This window comes from Streptopelia decaocto, assembly GCF_964273445.1.
Source record: "Streptopelia decaocto genome assembly, chromosome: 1".
In the NCBI taxonomy this organism is placed as follows: domain Eukaryota; kingdom Metazoa; phylum Chordata; class Aves; order Columbiformes; family Columbidae; genus Streptopelia; species Streptopelia decaocto.
The window spans coordinates 74,919,060-74,939,380 of NC_138663.1; the positions used below are offsets into that span (position 1 = coordinate 74,919,060).

Here is a 20,321-nt window from a genome sequence, read left to right on the forward strand (position 1 = left end):
AAGTGCGGTGGCTAAAAGCTGAAGAAAGGTTCTGTGTAGCTCCAAAATTAAAGGCAGCAACTTTAAGAGATAATTGATACCTAGGTTTCTTGGTACTTGCATAGACTGATGTGAGCATATAAAGGCAAGGCACAACTATGGCATAAGTGGCCACCAGCGGTATTGGTCGCGGGGAAGGTAGAGAATAGTAGAACGAAAGTACTATAAAGTTTGGGTGGGAACACTGATAGATTCTCTAGATGTAGTTGTTGCACTTTCAGAGTGAAATAGATTTGTCAGGTCTACTGCTATATTTTGTAATTTGTAGGTCTAGGTGCTAAGTCTTTTGCTAATAAGCTTTTCATTCCGCTGTGCCAATATATTACACATAGAAATTTTTGATTTTCTTCAGAAGTAGTCTTGACATCTTTGTTTTGTTTATTGGGTTTCAGACCTACTCAGAACCAGCAGGTTTCCTCAGCGCTATACTTTGCACAAGACAATGAATATCATAGTTTAACTGCAGTTGAACACATTAATCTAGATGCTGCACTTTATTAAAAAAACCCCAACTATATTCCTTTGAAAGAACTAATGTTTTCTTCAAGAACTAATGTTTTCTTCGGTTGTTATGTGCTAGATTGCTGTCTTAGACAGACAGATGCACACAGATCTACCCAGACTCTTCTGCTATGACTCTTAGTCATATGACTGTTCAGTTATATTTTCTCACAATTTCTTCATGATGTACATGTCTTTTTTTTCTATTTTTAGTATTAGTATTAAAGAGTATTAAAAGACATGGACCTGTTGGAGAGGGGCCAGAGGAGGCCACCAAGATGATCAGAGGGCTGGAACAGCTCTGCTCTGAGGACAGGCTGAGAGAGTTGGGGTTGTTCAGCCTGGAGAAGAGGAGGCTCTGGGGAAACCTTATTGTGGCCTTTCAGTACTTAAAAAGGGCCTGTGAGAAGGATGGTGACAGACTTTTTAGCAGGGCCTGGAGTGATAGGATAAGGCTTAGTGACTTTAAACTAAAAGAGAGTAGATTCAAACTAGATATAAGAAATATATATTTTTTTACAATGAGAGTGGTGAAACACTGGCCCAGGTTGCCCAGAGAGGTGGTAGATGCCCCATCCCTGGAGACGTTCCAGGCCAGGCTGGACGGGACTCTGAGCAACCTGATCTAGTTGAAGATGTCCCTGCTCATTGCAAGGGGTTGGACTAGATGACCTTTGAAGGTCCCTTCCAACCCAAACCATTCTATGATTCTGTGAGGAGTTGGTTGGGCCATTTGTGCTTTTTGCCACAGACCATGTGAGTCTAACCAGGAGACAACCTGCCTTACTTCTCACTCATGGCAGGCTATAGAATTGGCTTGTTTTATTTTATCCAAAATGGTTATACTGTTTCTATTTTATGTCTCATCTGTCCCTGGAGTCCGAACTAGAGAGGTCTGTGATGCTGAAGCAGTTTTTGTGTGTGAGACATAGAACTGATGTGATAGCTGGCTGTTATCCAACATAGTGAATGTATTTAATAATCTTTTGAAAAACAGTCATCTGACATTATGTTGGAAAACAACAAACACTTTAAGAGGTTGTGGTAATCAAGGGATGGTTGCATTCTGTCTGTGCATTTCATGTCACAGGTCTAAGGGAGATTCTGACTTCTAGAGGAATTTATTTGTCTCCCTTAACCTTACAGGGAGAATACAGAGACTGGATTTCTACTTTAGACAGAAACTGTTTGAGATGGATTGAAAATATACAGGCTTCCCACTTTGACACACACATCCCTTAGTTTCTTCAGAGTTACTGCTATAATTTAAACAGTCTCAAATGCAGATTTACTGTTTGTTCATGTAAGATGCAGTTGGTTTAGAGATATCTGGGAATGGATATTTTTGCTGTGAGAAGTAGCATTTAAAATCGCTGACTTAACTGACATTACTATGAGAACAATGCTATGAGAACAATGCTATTTAATTTTCTTCCAAATGCTTTATTATCTTTGGAAAACTTGAAGATATTGAAAACAGGCATAATTATCAAGAAGCAATCTCAATATTGCTAGAAAACTGACTAAATTAAGTATGTTTCCTATTTGACACTGTTGTGATAACACTGATGCTTCATGTCACTGTGTGGCATAGAAATGCATGTTAATTTATCCTTACTCCTAGAAAATGAAGTTTAGTACTTGAGGCCCTTGACCTTGTCTGAGAGGGTGAGAAATTACTTCTTCAGTTTTAAACTCTGAGAAGCTACAGAACCAAATAAGTTGTCAATATTAAACTAAATATAACACTTTCCCTTGATAACAAATCTGCCCACGGCTTGTTTCTCTTAAAAAGGTACCTATGCAGAGGTCATCATTAAAAAATATGCTTTCACAATTTGTTCTGAATAAGCCATTCCAGGTTATCTCAATCCCTGTTGCATAATTTTCAGTGACAGCACTAATGGTAATTTATACAGCGTGACAATAAATTAATCCATTGCATCCTTCACGTAGAAGCAATAGCTGCAGTAAACATTCAGTTCCTTTCCTTAGAAGGAACCTGTATAATTTTCTGTCCAAACACGCAATTTCATTTCAAAGTCCTTTCATACACGTTCCTCCAGTACTACTTCTGGGATGGCTTGTGATCAATGACCACAAAGTCATTTTCCCAGCAGTTTCATTGTTGTTCTGACATTAGCACGTTGGGACTCCTGGTGCAACCAAGTCAATGACAGATTTACTTTCTGTTCAAATGGAGACCCCTTTTTAGCTACTCCATTAATAAGGAAATAAGGTGGTGGTTCTGTGCTGAGTAAAAAGATTGCTGGTGATTACTGCATTGTACTGTAGCTTTGGGATCTGAAAGCTCTTGCAACATCATAAATTCCATGTAAAGAGCAATGACTCTTCTAAATTACCACTCTTCGATTATTCAATGTTTCATTAAAAACCTTATTTTGTAGGCCTGTAAGTGCAAATGTCATCTTAGAAAAACACATTAGTACAAAGCCTCTTACAAAGTACTATTTATTTATAAGATTATGCGGTTTTACCTAACATTAGTCTGGTTCCTTACTATTTCTTAAGCCATTGGCATTAATAAAGCTTGCATGCAGGAGGAAAGACCTGGAAGACAAGAGTCAGGGTCAAAAGTAACATAGCAACCCTCTCAGTACTTATCAAAGCTGGCAATTACCAGTATGGAGAAAGAAGTAGAGTGGCTGCCAATAATGTTTCACAACAGTAGATGGAAGGAAAATCTCTGTCCTTTTGTTCATACCATGAAGTTGAAGATGGAAACTCAGTGGCATCAGTGTGGAGCAGCAATGTTATAAATAATGTAAAATGGCTTCCCAGTGCTGTTGTTAGGCTGGGGTAGTACAAACCCTAGTTAGCAGATGTGCCAGACCTATAAATTGTACGTCTGAGTTGTGAAGGCGAGGTCATAAAAGCAGTTTCACAGAAGAATTGCAGGCACAGGGAAAGGCGTCTCTGAAGGGCTTAGGAGGTGCTGTCCCAGTTTTGCTTTCTGGCACCCACCACTTGGCCTATCCTCTTATTCTTTTTGGCAGATCAGGTTTTACACAAAAAGAGAGGGTAGCACTTCTAATGTGGTAAACATGCACAGCCTAGAGTAGCATTGTGTTCTCTTCGTCGGCTGGCTGAGTGATGTAGCTGGAGTTTGTTGTGTATGTGTTGGATTTAATTCAGATTATGGTAGCCTGTAATTTTTAAGGATGTGGATTACCATCACACTAGATTTTTAAATGTGAAGCCAGGCCTAACTGCATGTTGTCTCCTTTATTGTTTCAGTGAGTGTAGAAAAAAGCACATCAGTGATACCCAAAACCAACACACTACGTCTATTAAAATGGCATACAACCCACACCCTGTGGCAATTTTCCAAGTCCACAAATTATTCTAAGTTATGGTAATAACCCAGCTAATTATAGCACTTTCTTTTTTTTTTTTTTTTTTCTTTTGTAAAATAAGAAGTGTATTGTTAAACAAACAAAGAACTTAATTTCATAAGCACTCAAGAATGCTGAGCTCATCCAGTATAGCACCTGGAGGCTGAAACTCCTGTTTGTATCACAGATTAAGAGTTTGCCCAGTACTTTATTTCTGAACATATAGAGTTTCCACTGTTCCGCTTTGCTGGGTATTGATAATGATGATCCTTATGCCAATGGCAGAGAGGAATGCTCATAGTGTTTCTTTGGTCTGATGTCACCCCACAAGCAGCCTGGTTATACAGAGCTGTGGTGAGAAAGATTGTAATAGATTAAGTCAAGCCTTCCCACAAAACTCTATTAGAGATGCTGAAAAACATATATATTGTCAAGCTAAGAACTCCAGTGGCATGCAAGCAATTGTCATAAAATGTCATTGAGGAACATGGAATAAAACTGAGTGGCACATGGCACACCTTTTTCTCTAAGCCCGAAGGCTGTATTGACTCCCTCTGCCTGCCATTTTTTCCATTCATTTCTCCATTATCACACTTTCTCTGTGTTATTTTTTTTCCTATTATTCTAGGTGCAAGGAATTTAACCGCCCTGTTCAGCACACTACCTTCTCTATTCCCTATCCACACTACATCACTTCCAGGACTTTATCAAGAACAGCTTTGCTTTCCTTCCCTTTACAGGACTTACCTTCTCCAGCAGGGGACTGTAACCCCAGACCTTCTCTCCTGATGGCTGATATGCTGTGTGCCAGCGTTGTTACTCACGTCCTCTATGAGCCTTTGTCCAAATCCATTGACACAGCGGCAATGAGTGACTGACCCTTCATTCCTGTCTAACCTCCTTCATCTCCTTATTTTGCCTCTTCTCCAGGACTCATGTCTCATCTGCTTTCTCCATCTGGGCAATGCCCACGCGTTGACAACTTTCATTTTTCTCTCAGCAAAGGATCTGGCAAGTTCCTTAGCAAAGATGTGTCACAAAAAAGTCTACCCTCGTACCTGCATGCTGATAAAAGCGCAGCTGTGAGACATACTTGCTAGCTGTTGTTGTGCAAGTTGTGGCCAGAAACATGTCACTAAAGCTTTTCAGTGCTATCTTTGAGAACATTTTAAAAATACTTTTGTGACTTAAGTGTAGGGGAAATGCACCCGTTCAAGTAGAAATGGTGGTGATGTAGAGGTGGATGCATTCTTGCAGAGGCCATGAAAACAACTGAAGTTTTGTGATACGGCATGATGTAGGTGGTTGGTGGTTTGTTTTTTTTTGTTTTGATTTGGTTTGGGTTTTTTTTTTGGTGATACTCTGCCTTTTCCCACAGTGGTAGTCTTATTAATTCTAAATAGCCACTGGGTTCATCTTCAGGTTTCTGTTCTGCAAGCATCCGTAAAATGGAAAGATTATTCTCTTTTGAGAAGCACCATTAGAATCCTATGTTAGCATAGAGGAGTTTAAATTTTAACAACACTCCTTCTGCTTTTCCATTGAAAAATTGTACAAATTTACATTATCATGTGGAGGAAATTCTATCTGAGGATTCAGAGGACAGAAAAAGAGAATGATTTAACTGATGCCTGATTATTGTAAGGAATTTAATTTTTGTAATTACTGGTGAAAGAAAGTGATATTATAAGCAGTGATATATCTTTTCAAAATGTCTCATCTCAGAAGCTTTTTTTCTCTCTTCAGAACAGAAATTAAAGATTTTCTCAAAGTTCTGTGCAAGAATGTGTTCACATTGAAGTGACCCTTATGTATTGCATGCATTCTGAGGTAACCTCTGAGCAATTAATATTACTGAGTGTCCTTCCAATTACAGTGTCCAACAGAGTTAAGAAACTGTTGCTTAACAAAACACATGTACAATTTAATACTTACTCCATAAATTAAGCATATAAACTTCCAGTGGCCTTTAAAGTGTCTCAGAGGAGTTGCAGAGGCTCTCACCAATTCATCAAAACCATTGGTTTGTTTTGTTGACAACCACGCAGGAGTGTCGATCTGAGGGACCGGTAAACTGGGAGTTGCCATTCAGCTTTCAGCCTCTTGAGACCAGCTAGGAAATTACAAAAGTAGACTTTTTATTTCCAAGTCTCAGACAGACCAGGAGGGAAGGGAATCATAACATTTCTTTCCAATAATTTGTCTTTTATTCCTTCCGCTTCGGAGATAAAGGGTCATGTTTGGATACTGAGAAACAGATTTCACTAATTTTTGTTTTCTGGAGAATTTGGTGAATAGCCCCTGAGATAAGCTGAATTAGCCCATTAGCTGCCCTATCAAAGCCTTTCAAGAGAGCTTTCTAAACAATTCTTAAATGTGTTGAAATCTAGTCAGAATGTAGAAGCTTTTTTTCCGCGAAACAGAACCCAGTCAGTGCTAGCATTTAAACTGGATTGAGTGGTGGAGTACTTTGAAACATTAGAGCAGAGGCTCTAAAACAGAAAGGAAAAGAATTGATTCCCGCCATCTCCATATGTTGTTAGTGTTTAGTGGCTCACAATTCCTTTAGGATTTCCACAGTAACAAGTGGAGAGCTGGAGGAGCTTTCCAAAATGAATAAGCATTATCTCTCACTTTAAAGGTGAAGAGATAGAAGCAGTAAGGAATCAAAGGACAATGCAAGATAATAATGTGTTCAGGAAAAGGATTCAAACATCTTGAATTCCTTTTGCTAACTAGCTTAGACTTCCCATGGTAAATGTAGCTGTATGGTTAAGTTGTTATCTTTTATTCATAGACCATTCTTGTTCAGCTAAAGTGTTTGGAATTGCATAATCTTAATAAATTCGTTTTACTGCTCTAAACCTGGTGAGTTTTCTGCTGCGTATCTTTACTGTTGTTAACTGTAACAGCCCTTTGGTCTAATTCTGTAGGATGTGTGTCTGAGCTTACCAACTCTTATTCTCATCTCCAACTCAAGTGCTCCAACTACCTTTAAAATTCGTCACTCCTTTCTTCCTTTCCTCCACGCTTTTCTCTTATGTTCCTTTTACTACCTAGATTTTCCCATCATCATCTTCAGCAACTGACCTTAGTATAGGTATGTAGGGAAAGACCCAAAATATATAAACAAGCCATTGCACAACATGTTGACCTGCACTTTGTGTAGAAAACTCCAAGCAGCACACTCAGAGCTCCCATTAGCACGTCGCACTTGAGAATGTCAGGACGAAAGCGTAACATTTCAGAAAGGTTCCCTGATTATATGTTACATGACTCTTAAAAGTCCATGCAGTCAAATCGTGCTTTGGTAAAGGTCCCATTATTTATGAGCTGACTTTGTGTAGTAAGTCTATCTACCATTTTGCTTTGGCTTTTGAGTTTTTCAGCTTACACAGTGTTTTACACCTGTTTAGTAACACATGTAGTATTGAAATCCCGTATTCTTCTGTTCATACAGAATTAGAATAGGTTCCTGTTATTATACTACTTAAAAAGCCAAACTTTCCCACCACAGACAACTTTAACCTGCTGTCTTGAAATTTATATTGATTCTGTCACTAATCTAGTTGCTTTTGATATGAGTCTTTTAGGTGAATGTGCAGGGTTCTTTAAATTTAATTCCAGCAGATGTTTCTTTGGGTTTTCTCTCTCTCATTTCACTCTGGATTTTAGTTGTTTTTCCTTGGAAAGGTACATGAAAGGGAAATCCTTGTATAGTCAAATGTTTGTTTTACCATCTAAAGCTTGCGAAGGGTCCTTAGCCTGGGCTGATTTCTTCTTGAAGAGCTGTAATTATTCATGGAAAGAAAAAAAAAAAAGCCTTTGTCACTAATAGGCTTCTTGGTGCTTCTCGTAACAGTCTTTATTATTCCTTTCTACATAATTTTCTATTGATGAGGTGAAAAAAAGGCTTCCTCTGCTGTTGAGAGAGAAAAGGTAATTGTTCTTTTTTCACATTTACCAATGCTTGTTGCGTTCCTTATGTGTTTAAAGGACAAGGATGCAGAAAACGATGTTATTGATGGCATCACCATGGCAACAGTTCTTTGGAATAATGCATTCTGGCATTGTTATTCTGCACACACAAAAAAAGGGGGACTTTCTTTTAAGCACAAGCAGATTGTGCCCCTTTTAAATGCACCCATGAACTTTGCTTTTCTGAAGATTTACAGACTGGTTTGGGGCAGAAAGGATTCTGACATCACTTACCTCTCTGTGTACATCACATTATGGCATTAAAAACCCCACTTTGAAAAAGCCAATGGTTTAAAGAGACACAGTATGGGAAGGATACATAAACATTTCTTTGATCAGAAAGATAACAAAAACTTGAAAGAATTTTGAAATTTATGAGCTCTAGCACCAGACCCACTAAATAATCAATCAAGAGACAGAGGAGAGTGGAGACAAACATTCTGAGCTTATTAAAGTAATTACTTAGTTATGACAGTACTCCAGATAACTTAGCTTTTACCCCGGCCACTACACACGTCGTAAAACATTTTGATAGGAAATTGAATTGCCTGTTTATAAGGCAGTTTGCAAACATGTATTTTGCCTTTCATATTCAGTCTTCCAGTGTCTTCAGGTACTGACAGTCTTGCTAGAATAACATTTTAGAAGCAATAGCGTTTTCTAAGGCATAGTATCATTTTTTTCTTTCTTGACTCCACTGCAGTTCTGAGATGGATTACTTTATTTCTCTGACGCTCATCACTGAAATATATATGTGTTTTTATTCTGTGTTTCATTCTGCCGTCTGTGGTGCCATTTCTGGTGCCCTAGCGTACACCTTACAGCTTGACTTCCCAAAGGGACAAAGTATTTCCAGCACACCAGTGGTTTGTGGAAGTGGACTGTACAAACCTTGAGTTTTGAACGTAAGAAAGCTTTGCACCAGAAAGAACTTGTATTGTGTGCAAACATACTACTTAAGTATACCCACAACCTCATTTTTGAGAGACACTGTAGTTGACTCAACAGCTCCAAAAATACTGTTAAAATTTTGGTTCCGGGTTGTATACGATTTCTCCGAATGTTGCCACAGATGGTGGAAATCAGCCGTTTAGTTGTTGAGCAGTAACTTAGACCACCAGATTTTTCTGCTATCAAAACGCTGATGGAAATGTGAAGCTCTGGGGACTATAGCACAGCTACATATTGATGTTGCTTCACTTTCAGCTTTCTAGAGCTGATGTGACCCCGAATAAACTGAACAGGAGGCTATAAACTCTATTGCTTTATCTCTTATCTTTGAGAGACATGACCACCTTTGTGCTACACAGTCCTTTCTTCGTGGGGGCAAGTCTATGGATTCTTTAGCATCATGGCCAGTGTTTCATTTTGTAAGGGACAAATAGCAGAATGAGCTTTGAATCTTGGTCACATTTACCCCTACAAAAATGATAGGCCTGATGCACAGTAATTATTTGGTCTGTTCTTTATGTTTACCTGTGGAGCAGTGGACAGTCTCAATTTATTGCACAACACATTTCGGGGTTTAAATAGGTTATATATGCATTAGTACATATAGTATTATATATAATTATGAATATTCATTATATATTAATTATTGCATATTATAATGGTACGTATCTCTATGATAGTACATAATATATACAGTTAAATATCATATAAAAATAATTTTGCTAATTAGTCCTAGAGTGTATTTTCTGTATATGTAAAAACAAAATAGGACAAAATCTATTGCACATATGAAACTTTTTCCAGCCATCAGCACTTAGAAATGTCTTTACGTGTTGCGTTCATGGTAATAAAAATATCTTACTAAAATAGCAAAATTCGTATCAGATTTTTTCAAACAATGTTGTCTCATTTGGGGTTTATTATGGCTTAGAAAGGTAGTGCCTGTAAGTTGAGGCCACAGGAGACTCTTATTTCCCTAAAAAAGAACTTGAAACTTGTGAGAATATTCTCAGAATAGGCATTGCTGAGGTAATTCTTCCACTTGGAGTTTGAAAGTAAACCCTTGCTCACATCCAGAGCCCTTCATCATTGGTTGGTTCCATGGGGAATGAAGCATCTTAGCTAGAGCTTAGTAGGAACCCAAAAGAAGACTCTGTTTCATCCTACTGTTTTACAAAATGTATTTGCTACACAGCTTTCTTAAATAGCAGTTGGAAAGGAAACCTGCTAAATATCTCATCTGATTTCCAAAGGTGATGATCAAGCACATATTCATTTTATGTTTAATTACATGATGTTGCAAGAGTTTGGGATGTGAAGGAGTTCCTGCAAAGGAAAGTGTTGTTGAATTTTTTTTTCTTTCTTAATATATGCTGTGTGTTTGAAAAAGTGACCTAGAAATACTGATTTTTAAAATATTTCATTAGAAATATTTATTTCTGGAAACCAAGGCTATCTCATATCAGCTGTGCAGATTTCAGAGAAAGGAAAAGATATAAGATTTCAGGATTCTTTTTATAATCAAGTAATCCCATCTCTTGTCTTTCCACAAATAATACTGTAATGATTTGAACTTTGGTTAGACCCAGTTCAAACCCTTCTCAGAAAACACTAATGAAAAGCTCTATTTTAAATTAAATGATTTATTTATATTTGTGGAAAGTGTCTCTTTCTGAGATTACTTTAATTCTTTGTAGCAGTGTTGGCTGTTGTTTTGCTTTGCTTTCCTTTCCTGTCCTTGGCTTTCTGTTCCTCTGCCATTTATTTCCTTTTGTGTAAAATCAGTGGTAATGTCAGGTGCCAAGTAGACCCTGGCAGAGACCAACAACCTTGATTCTGCCAGAGCAGCAGCAACACACATTCTCTGGCCTATCTTGCTGAATTTCCTTTGAGATAAAGCATATGTATGTGTGAGAAGGTAACGGAGACTATTGGAAGGGGTTTCAGTGAGCACTGGCTTCTATTGGTAACTCTGCAATGTGAGAAACAGAGCAAGATGACCAGACTTCTTCCATGTGATCCACCAAAAAGCCATCACACAGTCACAAGTCAGTCACAACCAACCTGGGATGCATTTCAGCCAGTCTTTCTTATTCTCTGTTCGTCTTCCCATAGGCATTCCCATAGGCATTGCTGACATTTTCTGGAAATTTTTGAATCTGTTTCTCTTCTCTGTCTGCATAGTTTTTCTGCTAAATTAAACTTGATCCTTTCACTCCCATCATGCATTTAATCTTTCTGTCCTCTTTTCTGAAATTATGGTACCTTTGCATAATTGCAAATCTTTGCTTTTACTGCTGACAGAATGAAGTTGTATTTCTGACACATGCCTATTTCTAAATCTTAAGACAAAACCCCTGTTCAGGGTTGGATGACACATACAGTTTTCTGGCTGCCACTCAGAGCAGGAACATCTTGTCAGAGATCAGGCTGCAAGCCTGCCTGCTGAAGATGCCGTCCCTAAGCACATTTTACATCCAAGCTGAAACACATGTAACTGCTAAACAAACTTGAATTTGTTTATTTTGTAATATACCAGCAGCTGTTTTCTTGTATGATATCCAGGATTTCTCCAGCCAACCTACTTAATTAGTGTAGAATTCTGTTTCCTTGGGTCAGGTTCCCTGCTTTGTTTGTTTTCTTTTCAACCTCAGTTGGGGTGAGTTGTAGTCACTGGAACAACTGTATTTTTCTAAAGCTTTAGGCAGAACCAGGCAACTTATTTCAGAAATGAAGATGGAAAGGAAGTGTTGTGTTCATTCAGTTAAGAATACAAAAAACATTAGACCGTGACATAGATTATTACATTTGCGGCATACCCAATGTGAGGTTTCTCATGAAGCTCTAGTGTTCTGTTCCTAGATGGCTGCTTTGTACCCAGGGTGTTGTGATGAGCTGAGAAAGGGTAGCTGCCTCAACCAATTAGGTTTATCCTCCATTACCTTGCTGAAGAGAGCAAATCTTGGTGAGTTTTGTTTGTTTGTTTGTTTATCCTCATGCAAGGACATATTCTGTTTTGAGATGAGAGCATCTTAGGCTCTCACTGGGGAGCCAGGCTCACCCAGACATTCTTCACATCCCAGAATCCCTTGTCAGTGAGCCAGAAATGTCTGGAGGATCTGATGCAACTGTGCAGCATAAAGGTGAAGGTCAGATACAGGCTATTGGAAGACAATCCTTGGCTTCAATGGAACTAAGATCTGACCATATGTATTTGTTGACTATAACTGGGGTTTTTAGCCAAATGTTGATTTTCATCACTCTTTTGAAATGCACAAGATGCTGGATTTAGAAGGCCAAAGGAGGGGTGTGAGAGTCGGTCGACCCAGGGACACTCACAGGTGTAGATAGGGAGCTGCTTTCCACAAGCCAGGCGAAAAGTTACAGTATGGGTTTTTTTGGATAGTCAACCATGTAACTGCATTTCCGTGACCAAAATTTACATGCAGAATGTAACATTTGGCTTGAAACAGCCATCTTGCATTTTCACTAACATCATGTTCCTGTCTCCATCAGAAACTTAGTGTGTTCTATTTGGCCTACATTCCAAACAGAGTAAAACAAAAACTCTGGGAGAGGAGTTGTCTCCGTCAGTGTTCTAAATTGCTTGGTCATTGACCAGTGTGTTTATTGTAACTCTGTAGTTCCACACTTGAATTTTTAAAAAGAAATAAAGAAAAAAAAATCCCACTATGCTAGTAGTGTAGTAAACAACTCAAATGAGAATGCTTGTTTCCTCTTGTATTCTTTCTTCTCTCTGCTACTGAAGATGTATTCCTATCTTCCTAGCACCAGGCATTGAGAGAATGAACATAAGTGACAATCAGGTAATGTAAAGACGTTCTATTTCATGCTACTTATTGTTTCTTCCTTTAAAGTTAATTATAATATATTGGGTATTATCATATTTTGCCATGATATATAATACCTACTGATACAGTTGAACTGTATCAACTGATCCTGATATAGTTGAACTCTACTGTTCCTTAAACTAACAGTTTTTTTAAAGAGAAAAGTCCTGAATATCACCGACAGCAGTTTCATAGCACCACATGGATCCCCGACCCAAGCAGAAGTAATTACCCCTATAATGAAGATTGATGGAGAGAAACTAACCACAACAATTGCTTGTTGTTTGTGTTATAAAGATTTATGCTTTAGTTTACATATAGGATATGCTCATTAAAAGTTTGTAAAGCAGTTCATAAATAATTAAACACTGTGGTTTATCTGAGTCCAGCAATTCAGTGCCTTGCATATAACTTATATTTAATGTCTTTCAGCTCTTTGAGAAGTTACTAGAACAGAATCATACAAGTCATGTGATGTATCAATTTCATAAATCATGTCTACAACTTTTTAAATGATTTTTTAATAAGATTCTTTTTTTGTTGTTAAATAGGGTGCAACTATAATACAAGATTTCACTATGTAGCTCATGCTAAATTAACAAAAAAGATAATCCAGTTACATAGTTTTGGGGTATGAGTATAAGTGATGCACATGCTACTGTGTATGTCAGTGTGTATATATGGGTTAAGTTCAAGATTTCTTGTATTTTCTTGCCACATTCAATCACATCTACTCTGACAGTATTCTAAAAGCTATTACTGTATTATATCTTTGGTGTAATATAAAGTAGTCTTTTTCAGATTATGTTTGGAATCAGCATGTTTAGTTGGAATTTATAAAACATAGCAACAATATAAATACAGAATAAGTGAAATTATGACAAAGTAGAGGATAATACAAGCATATATGATGAACACAGAGTAAAATAATTGCAAGAGGTCTTAATTAAGATGAGAACATGCAGTGTTAATGAGAAATAAAGGCTGATCAGTACATTAGTTGTCACAGTCAGCTTGATTTAAGCACTTTCAGAGCCATTGAGCTGAAAACGTTTTTAGAGCATAATACAATGGAGAGGTCATTGTATCAGACTGAACATTTTGCAGAACAGCACTATTAAGAGATCTGTGATAACTAGATGGCAGACTGGATTTATGTAGTAGACTCACACCCAAATCTCTCCTAGGTCAGGAACAAAAATGAATGTGGACTGTAGGTCATATAACAATGTCTGCCACTCTCCCATGAACAATCTTTTGTAACTGAAAGTCAGAAAAAAAAAAAAACAGGCATGTGATAGGAGAGAGTTTCTCAAGTCATATAAAAAAAATTAGGAGAGGATTTAGTTTAATTAGATTAGTGTTTTCCTTTCTTAAGTGGCATTTCTCTTCCTGTTTATAATATATTTTACATTGGATTCTGTTTTGCTGTCTTTTTTATTAAGGTGAATTTGCTAAGAACATGTCTGTGTTTGAAAAGTTTATTTTACTGTCTGCCAACACTGCTGAAGAGAACATGCACCCACTTTTGTGCTAGGCTTTAGAGACTACCTTGAGTAGCAGCATGTTAAATTATGATGCTGCTTTTATTAGCAGTTAACATGAAAAACCTAGAACCTTTCAACATGGAGCATTTTAGTGTCATGACGATAAAATGAGCGTTTTTTTTGGTGTGCAGACTTCTCTTTCATGAACATCTAGTCTTTCCTTTGATTTGGGAACTATGGTTTTTCACTTGAGCGTAAACACATCAGTTCTAGAAGCTGGGACACACAGATCATTGCAAAAATCGAGAAGAGCAGCTGGGAACAACTTGTGCTCGACGTATAGAGTACTATCCAGGGGCGGATGAGGAGTGAGTTGACAGTCTGTGAGTGAGAATTAAGGGGCAGGCTGGCAGGGGTGATACTGTTGTGGGTGTCTATTACAGGCCACCAGATCAGGATGAGGAAGTTGATGAGGCCTTCTATGGGCAGCTGAGAGCAGCCTCACAATTACAGTCCCTGATTGTCTTGGGGAATTTTAACTACCCTGATGTTTGCTGGAAGGACTACTCAGCCAGCCAGCCACAGTCCAGGAGGTTCCTCCAGTGCATTGATGATAACTTCCTGATGCAAATGGTGGAGGAGCCGATTAGGAGAGGTGCACTGCTGGATCTCATCCTTGCTAACAAGGAGGGTCTGGTTGAAGCAGTAAAGGTTGAGGGCTGCCTTGGTTGCAGTGACCATGAGATGATGGAGTTCAGGATCTCATGTGGCAGGAACAGAATACCAAACAGAATTGCAGCCCTGCACTTCAGTAGGGCCAACTTTGGCCTTTTCAAGCGATTGCTAGGGGAAATCCTGTGGGAAAGGGTGCTTGAAGGTACAGGCCCAAGACAGTGGGTTAGCATTCAGGGACTGCTTCTACCAAGCTCAAGATCAGAGCATCCTGACACGTAGGAAGTCAAGGAAGGGAGCCAGGAGACCTGCATGGTTAAGTAGGGAACTGCTGGGTAAGCTCAAGTGGAAGAGGAGAGTTTATAGATCATGGAAGGAGGGGCTGACCACTTGGGAAGAATATAAGGCTGTTGTCAGAGGATGTAGGGAGGCAACTAGGAAAGCTAAGGCCTCCTTAGAATTAAACCTTGCAAGAGGGGACAAGGACAACAGAAAGAGCTTCTTCAAATACACGACAGATAAAACTAAAACTAGAGGCAGTGTAGGCACACTGATGAACAAGGTGGGTGCCCTGGTGACAGAAGATACAGAGAAGGCAGAGTTACTGAATGTCTTCTTTGTCTCTGTCTACTCTGCCGGAGGCTCTTCTGAGGAGCCCCATACCGCTGCGGCCCCAGAGGAAGGCAGGACAATGGAGGAGTTTGCCTTGGTTGATGAGGACTGGTTTAGGGAGCAATTAAGTAATCTGGACATCAATAAATCCATGGGTCCAGATGGGATGCACATGCAGGTGCTGAGGGAGCTGGCTGAAGTCATTGCTGGACCACTCTCCGTCATCTTTGCTAAATTTTGGGAAACAGGAGAGGTGCCTGAGGACTGCAGGAAAGCAAATGTCACTTCAGTCTTCAAAAAGGGCAAGAAGGAGGACCCGGGTAACTATAGACCGGTCAGCCTCAGCTCACTCCCTGGAAAGGTGATGGAACAACTTATCCTTGGTGCCATCTCAAGGCCTATCAGGGGTAAGAGGGTTATTAGGGGCAGTCAACATGGCTTCACCAAGGGGAAGTCATGCTTGACCAACCTCATAGCCTTTTATGAAGACATAACCAGGCGGATAGGTGATGGCAGAGCGGTGGATGTGGTCTACCTTGACTTCAGTAAAGCCTTTGACACAGTCTCCCACAGCATCCTCACAGCTAAACTGAGGAAGTGTAGTTTAGATGATCAGGTAGTGAGGTGGACTGTGAACTGGCTGAAGAAAAGAAGCCAAAGAGTCGCGGTCAATGCGGCAGAGTCTAGTTGGAGACCAGTATCTAGTGGAGTGCCTCAAGGGTCAGTACTGATTCAATATATTCATCAATGATTTGGATGAGGGAATAGAGAGCACTGTCAACAAGTTTGCTGATGACACCAAGCTGGGAGGAGTGGCTGACAGGCCGGAAGGCTGTGCTGCCATCCAGCAAGACCTGGACAGGCTGGAGAGTTGGGCAGGGAAAAATTTAATGAAATATAACAAGGGAAAGTGTAGAGTCTTGCATCTGGGTGGGAACAACTCCAGGTTCCAGTATAAGTTGGGGAACGACCTATTAGAGAGCAGTGTAGGGGAAAGGGACCTGGGGGTCCTGGTGGACAGCAGGATGACCATGAGCCAGCACTGTGCCCTTGTGGCCAGGAAGGCCAATGGCATCCTCGGGTGTATTAGAATGGGGGTGGTTAGTAGGTGGAGAGAGGTTCTCCTCCCCCTCTACTCTGCCCTGGTGAGACCGCATCTGGAATATTGTGTCCAGTTCTGGGCCCCTCAGTTCAAGAAGGACAGGGAACTGCTGGAGAGAGTCCAGTGCAGAGCCACCAAAATGATTAAGGGAGTGGAGCATCTCCTGTATGAGGAAAGGCTGAGGGAGCTGGGTCTCTTTAGCTTGGAGGAGACTGAGGGGAGACCTCATGGCGGCTACAGCTTCCTCATAAGAGGAGGAGGGGCAGGCGCTGATCTCTTCTCTCTGGTGACCAGTGGCAGAACCCGAGGGAATGGCAGGAAGATGTGCCAGGGGAGGTTTAGGTTGGACATTAGGAAAAGGTTCTTCCCCCAGAGGGTGGTGGAGCACTGGAACAGGCTCCCCAGGGAGGTGTCACGGCCCCAAGCCTGACAGTGTTCAAGAAGAGACTGGACAAGGCCCTCAGACACATGGTGTGAATTTTGGGGCTGTCACATGCAAGGACAGGAGGCAGACTCATCCATGTGTGTCCCTTCCAACTCAGGACGTTCTATGATTCTATGATACGTAGTTCTGCAGATACTTTCTGGTTAAGGCTCGAGTGGAAGATCCATTGCCTGATGTTTCACCCAGGTAAGCAACATACTGAAGTAAAACTGCTGCGGTCATAATTCTGTACTGTCTTGGGAAAGGCGAAGAATAATTCCATAGGTGTTTACCCTCTCTTCCCTGGTTCTGCATTACGTTGGTCAGCTCTAGGAAGGAGCAACACATGAAGCAGAGGGCACTCCTCTTGATGCTGAGGCCCCTGTGGTGAGTTGGGACTTATGATGATTAAGAGAAAAACTTTGAGCACATTTAAATGAATTCCGCCCAATTTTTCCATGATCATGTTTTTTTCCTGAATGACTGTTTTTTCACCCATCTCTACTGTTTGGCCTGGATTATGCCAGTTACCCCCAGAGGGAAGGCAGTGCTTTTCCTGGAGCTGTGCACTGCCCGTCAATGTGCAGCGGAGCCTCCTGGCTGCCTGCACGTGGCAGCAGTGCCAGGCGGTCTGAAGGCTCCCTGCCCACCTCCCCTTTAGGTCACCCTTTGGCCTGGGGCTGAGGGAGGATTAAAACCAAGGCAGGCACAGCAATGCTTAAGAAACATCCCACTTGAACATCCAGGGAATTTTTTCCATGCTATTCTTCACACTCTTAGCTCATTCTTTAAAAAGCATGTGCACATTAGGTGGTCAGTAAACATTAGCTAATATAAGGCAAAACTCTGTTTCTCAGAAGGTGATAGTGAAGGGAGATGATAACTCAGACATTTTACTTCTATGATAACGGAGTGATGTGCAGTCAACAAACCAGTTATTTTATTAGCAGCAGTGCACTGCATCCAGCTCCAGTATAGGCAAATATGTGAGAGGTGATTTATGTACTTCTAGTTAATTTTAGAGTTTGCACCACATCCTGCTAAAGAGAATACTGAACAAAGTCATTTTAGGAGTATTTGTCTCTCCCATTTATATGCATTTGTATAGCAACTGAACTAGTATTAGGAAGCTATTTAGCATATTTTTGCATTTTTTAGTGGGATTTATATGCTGTATCATAAAAGGTTCAATATTGTCAGAAGAGTTAGCTTGCAAATAAGTAAATCTTATGTATCAACAATAAATAACTTGTGTATGTAGATTGATACAGATGACATCAGGCAAAATTCTGCATTTGCAGAAAAATTAAAATTTGGAATGATGAATGCTGTTTGCAAATTAACACAAATTTCGTTTACATTAGATTTTTAAACAAGCCAAAATATTGATTTGCTACATTTTTATTTAAATAGTTTTTTCAGGCCCAAACAAAATTTTGTTTAGGATTTGCTTGTAATTTAATTCTTAGGGATTTTGAAAAATACTGAAATACAAATGAGAGGTTTTGTTGTGGATGAGATTCTGCTCTTGATTGGAAAGTAATGGTCTTCCATTTCACCAGAAAAACCTAAATTTTCTGAAATAATGGTTTTCAGGCTTAGGAGATTTCTGTGCTGTTCTCCAGCTAAATAGCTCCAACTACCTGATGAATACAATAACTGAAATTATTACTGTAGTAACTGAAATATTGTGGTTTTACACACAAATACCAGCATAAAATTCTGCTTTCTCTTTCACTTCCGTTTCAGAATGTAATAATTCTGGTCTTTGATTTCTCCTGATATTTTAGCAGTGCACCATTTCTGTCTTCCCAAGTGATTTTAACAATGGCAGATATTCAGTATGTGTAAGTAAACACTGAAAATCGCTTGCTTCATTACACTTCTGGGCCATTAAATATCTTCTTTCATCTATCTAATTCCTCTCTTCTCATTGCCTCAGCAGTGTGACTCAATCAGGCATGTGTTATCTTTCCCAGATCCTTTTCTGAACATAGCATAGCGCGCAGGAATGCAGTTTGTCAAACACATTGTGTCTGAAATCCTTTGTTGGGAGAAGTGTAGAGAAAGAGATTATAAAATGCCTCAAAACCTTCATTAAGGCTGTTCCCAGGTTTCTTACATCTGTTCAGCCAAACAGAAGATTCATACCTCACTTCGATGTATTGGATGGTGTAGTATAATATAGGATGTATTATATCTTCCAATCGCATCTTTTATCCAGGCTGCAGTTTACAGAGTAACTTATTTTCTGCTTTGGCAAGTTTTTTAACTCATCGAGGCTGACACAGAGGGGAATTTAGAAGAGAGATATATATCTGTTGTCCATAATGTTGATTTTCATGGGCGGTGAGATTTAAGATCCTGATATTTTTTGTAGGAGAGATGAACAAAAATACCCACGTGCAGTGGTGATGGGTGTTTTTCATTGCTCTACTAATATAAACCTTTCTGAGGTAAAGTTGAACAGTGCAAATAACTTCTGAAGCTGGTAGCTTCTGTCATCCTGAGGGAATCTCTGGCTGACTTCTGTATCATTTTCTCCTCAGAATTTTGTACACAAACTGTCTTACATGCTATTAATTTCATTTGAGTTACATTAAAAACTATGCTGTATGCAGACAAATTTTGCACAAATTCATCATGAAGCTTTCACACTTGGTTTCAAATATTTGGTAGTGTGAGACCAGCCTCAGCCTAAAGACTGTGTGTGTAGATGCCAGAGGTGGCAGGTAGGTCCATGTAGCTTCTTTGAGAATAAAAAGGGAGGGCAGTGATCATTTTCACCTCTGGAGGCAAAAACTTTGCAACAGCTCTGAGAACACATTTAATTACAGTACATTGTCACTGTAGGTGTGACTTGAACATTTTACACTGGATTTATTTTGAGAAATTAGGCTAGAATATGTAGAATGTATAGCTGCTGAGCCCACACCAGTGCATGCACCAGTGTTTTAGGAATACATGCTGTGTTCACACTAGTAAACTGAGTTATGCAGTGAATTCTCTGTCAGTGTACCCCAAGACAATTTTTTTTCTCCTTTCCAGGTCAGATATCCAAGGGGAAGTCTGGGAAGGCTTTGTAATGCAAATCTAGCTTGCCTTTGCTCACAGAAGGAATGCTAGATGCTAACCCATAAGGACTGAGTTCAAGATTTCTGTGAATATGTGGGATTTGAATTAACTGGGTAATGAAAGCCTCTAAGAGCATAAGACGCGTTCAGTATCTAAATCTCTTACATGGTTTAGATAGCTAAAATTTGCCCTGTGATGATTAAGAGAAAGCTGGTTGATGCTGCTCCTTGGTATAAACATTAACAGGAATCCACCCATGGCACTGGGATTTTT

At 39.6% G+C, this 20,321-nt stretch overlaps 1 protein-coding gene across 1 annotated transcript in view; it reads left to right on the forward strand.

Moving 5' to 3' along the window:
- SCUBE1 (signal peptide, CUB domain and EGF like domain containing 1) overlaps nt 1–20,321 on the forward strand; it is a 205,805-nt gene that overhangs the window by 84,923 nt on the left and 100,561 nt on the right. The gene's annotated exons all lie outside the window — the stretch shown is intronic.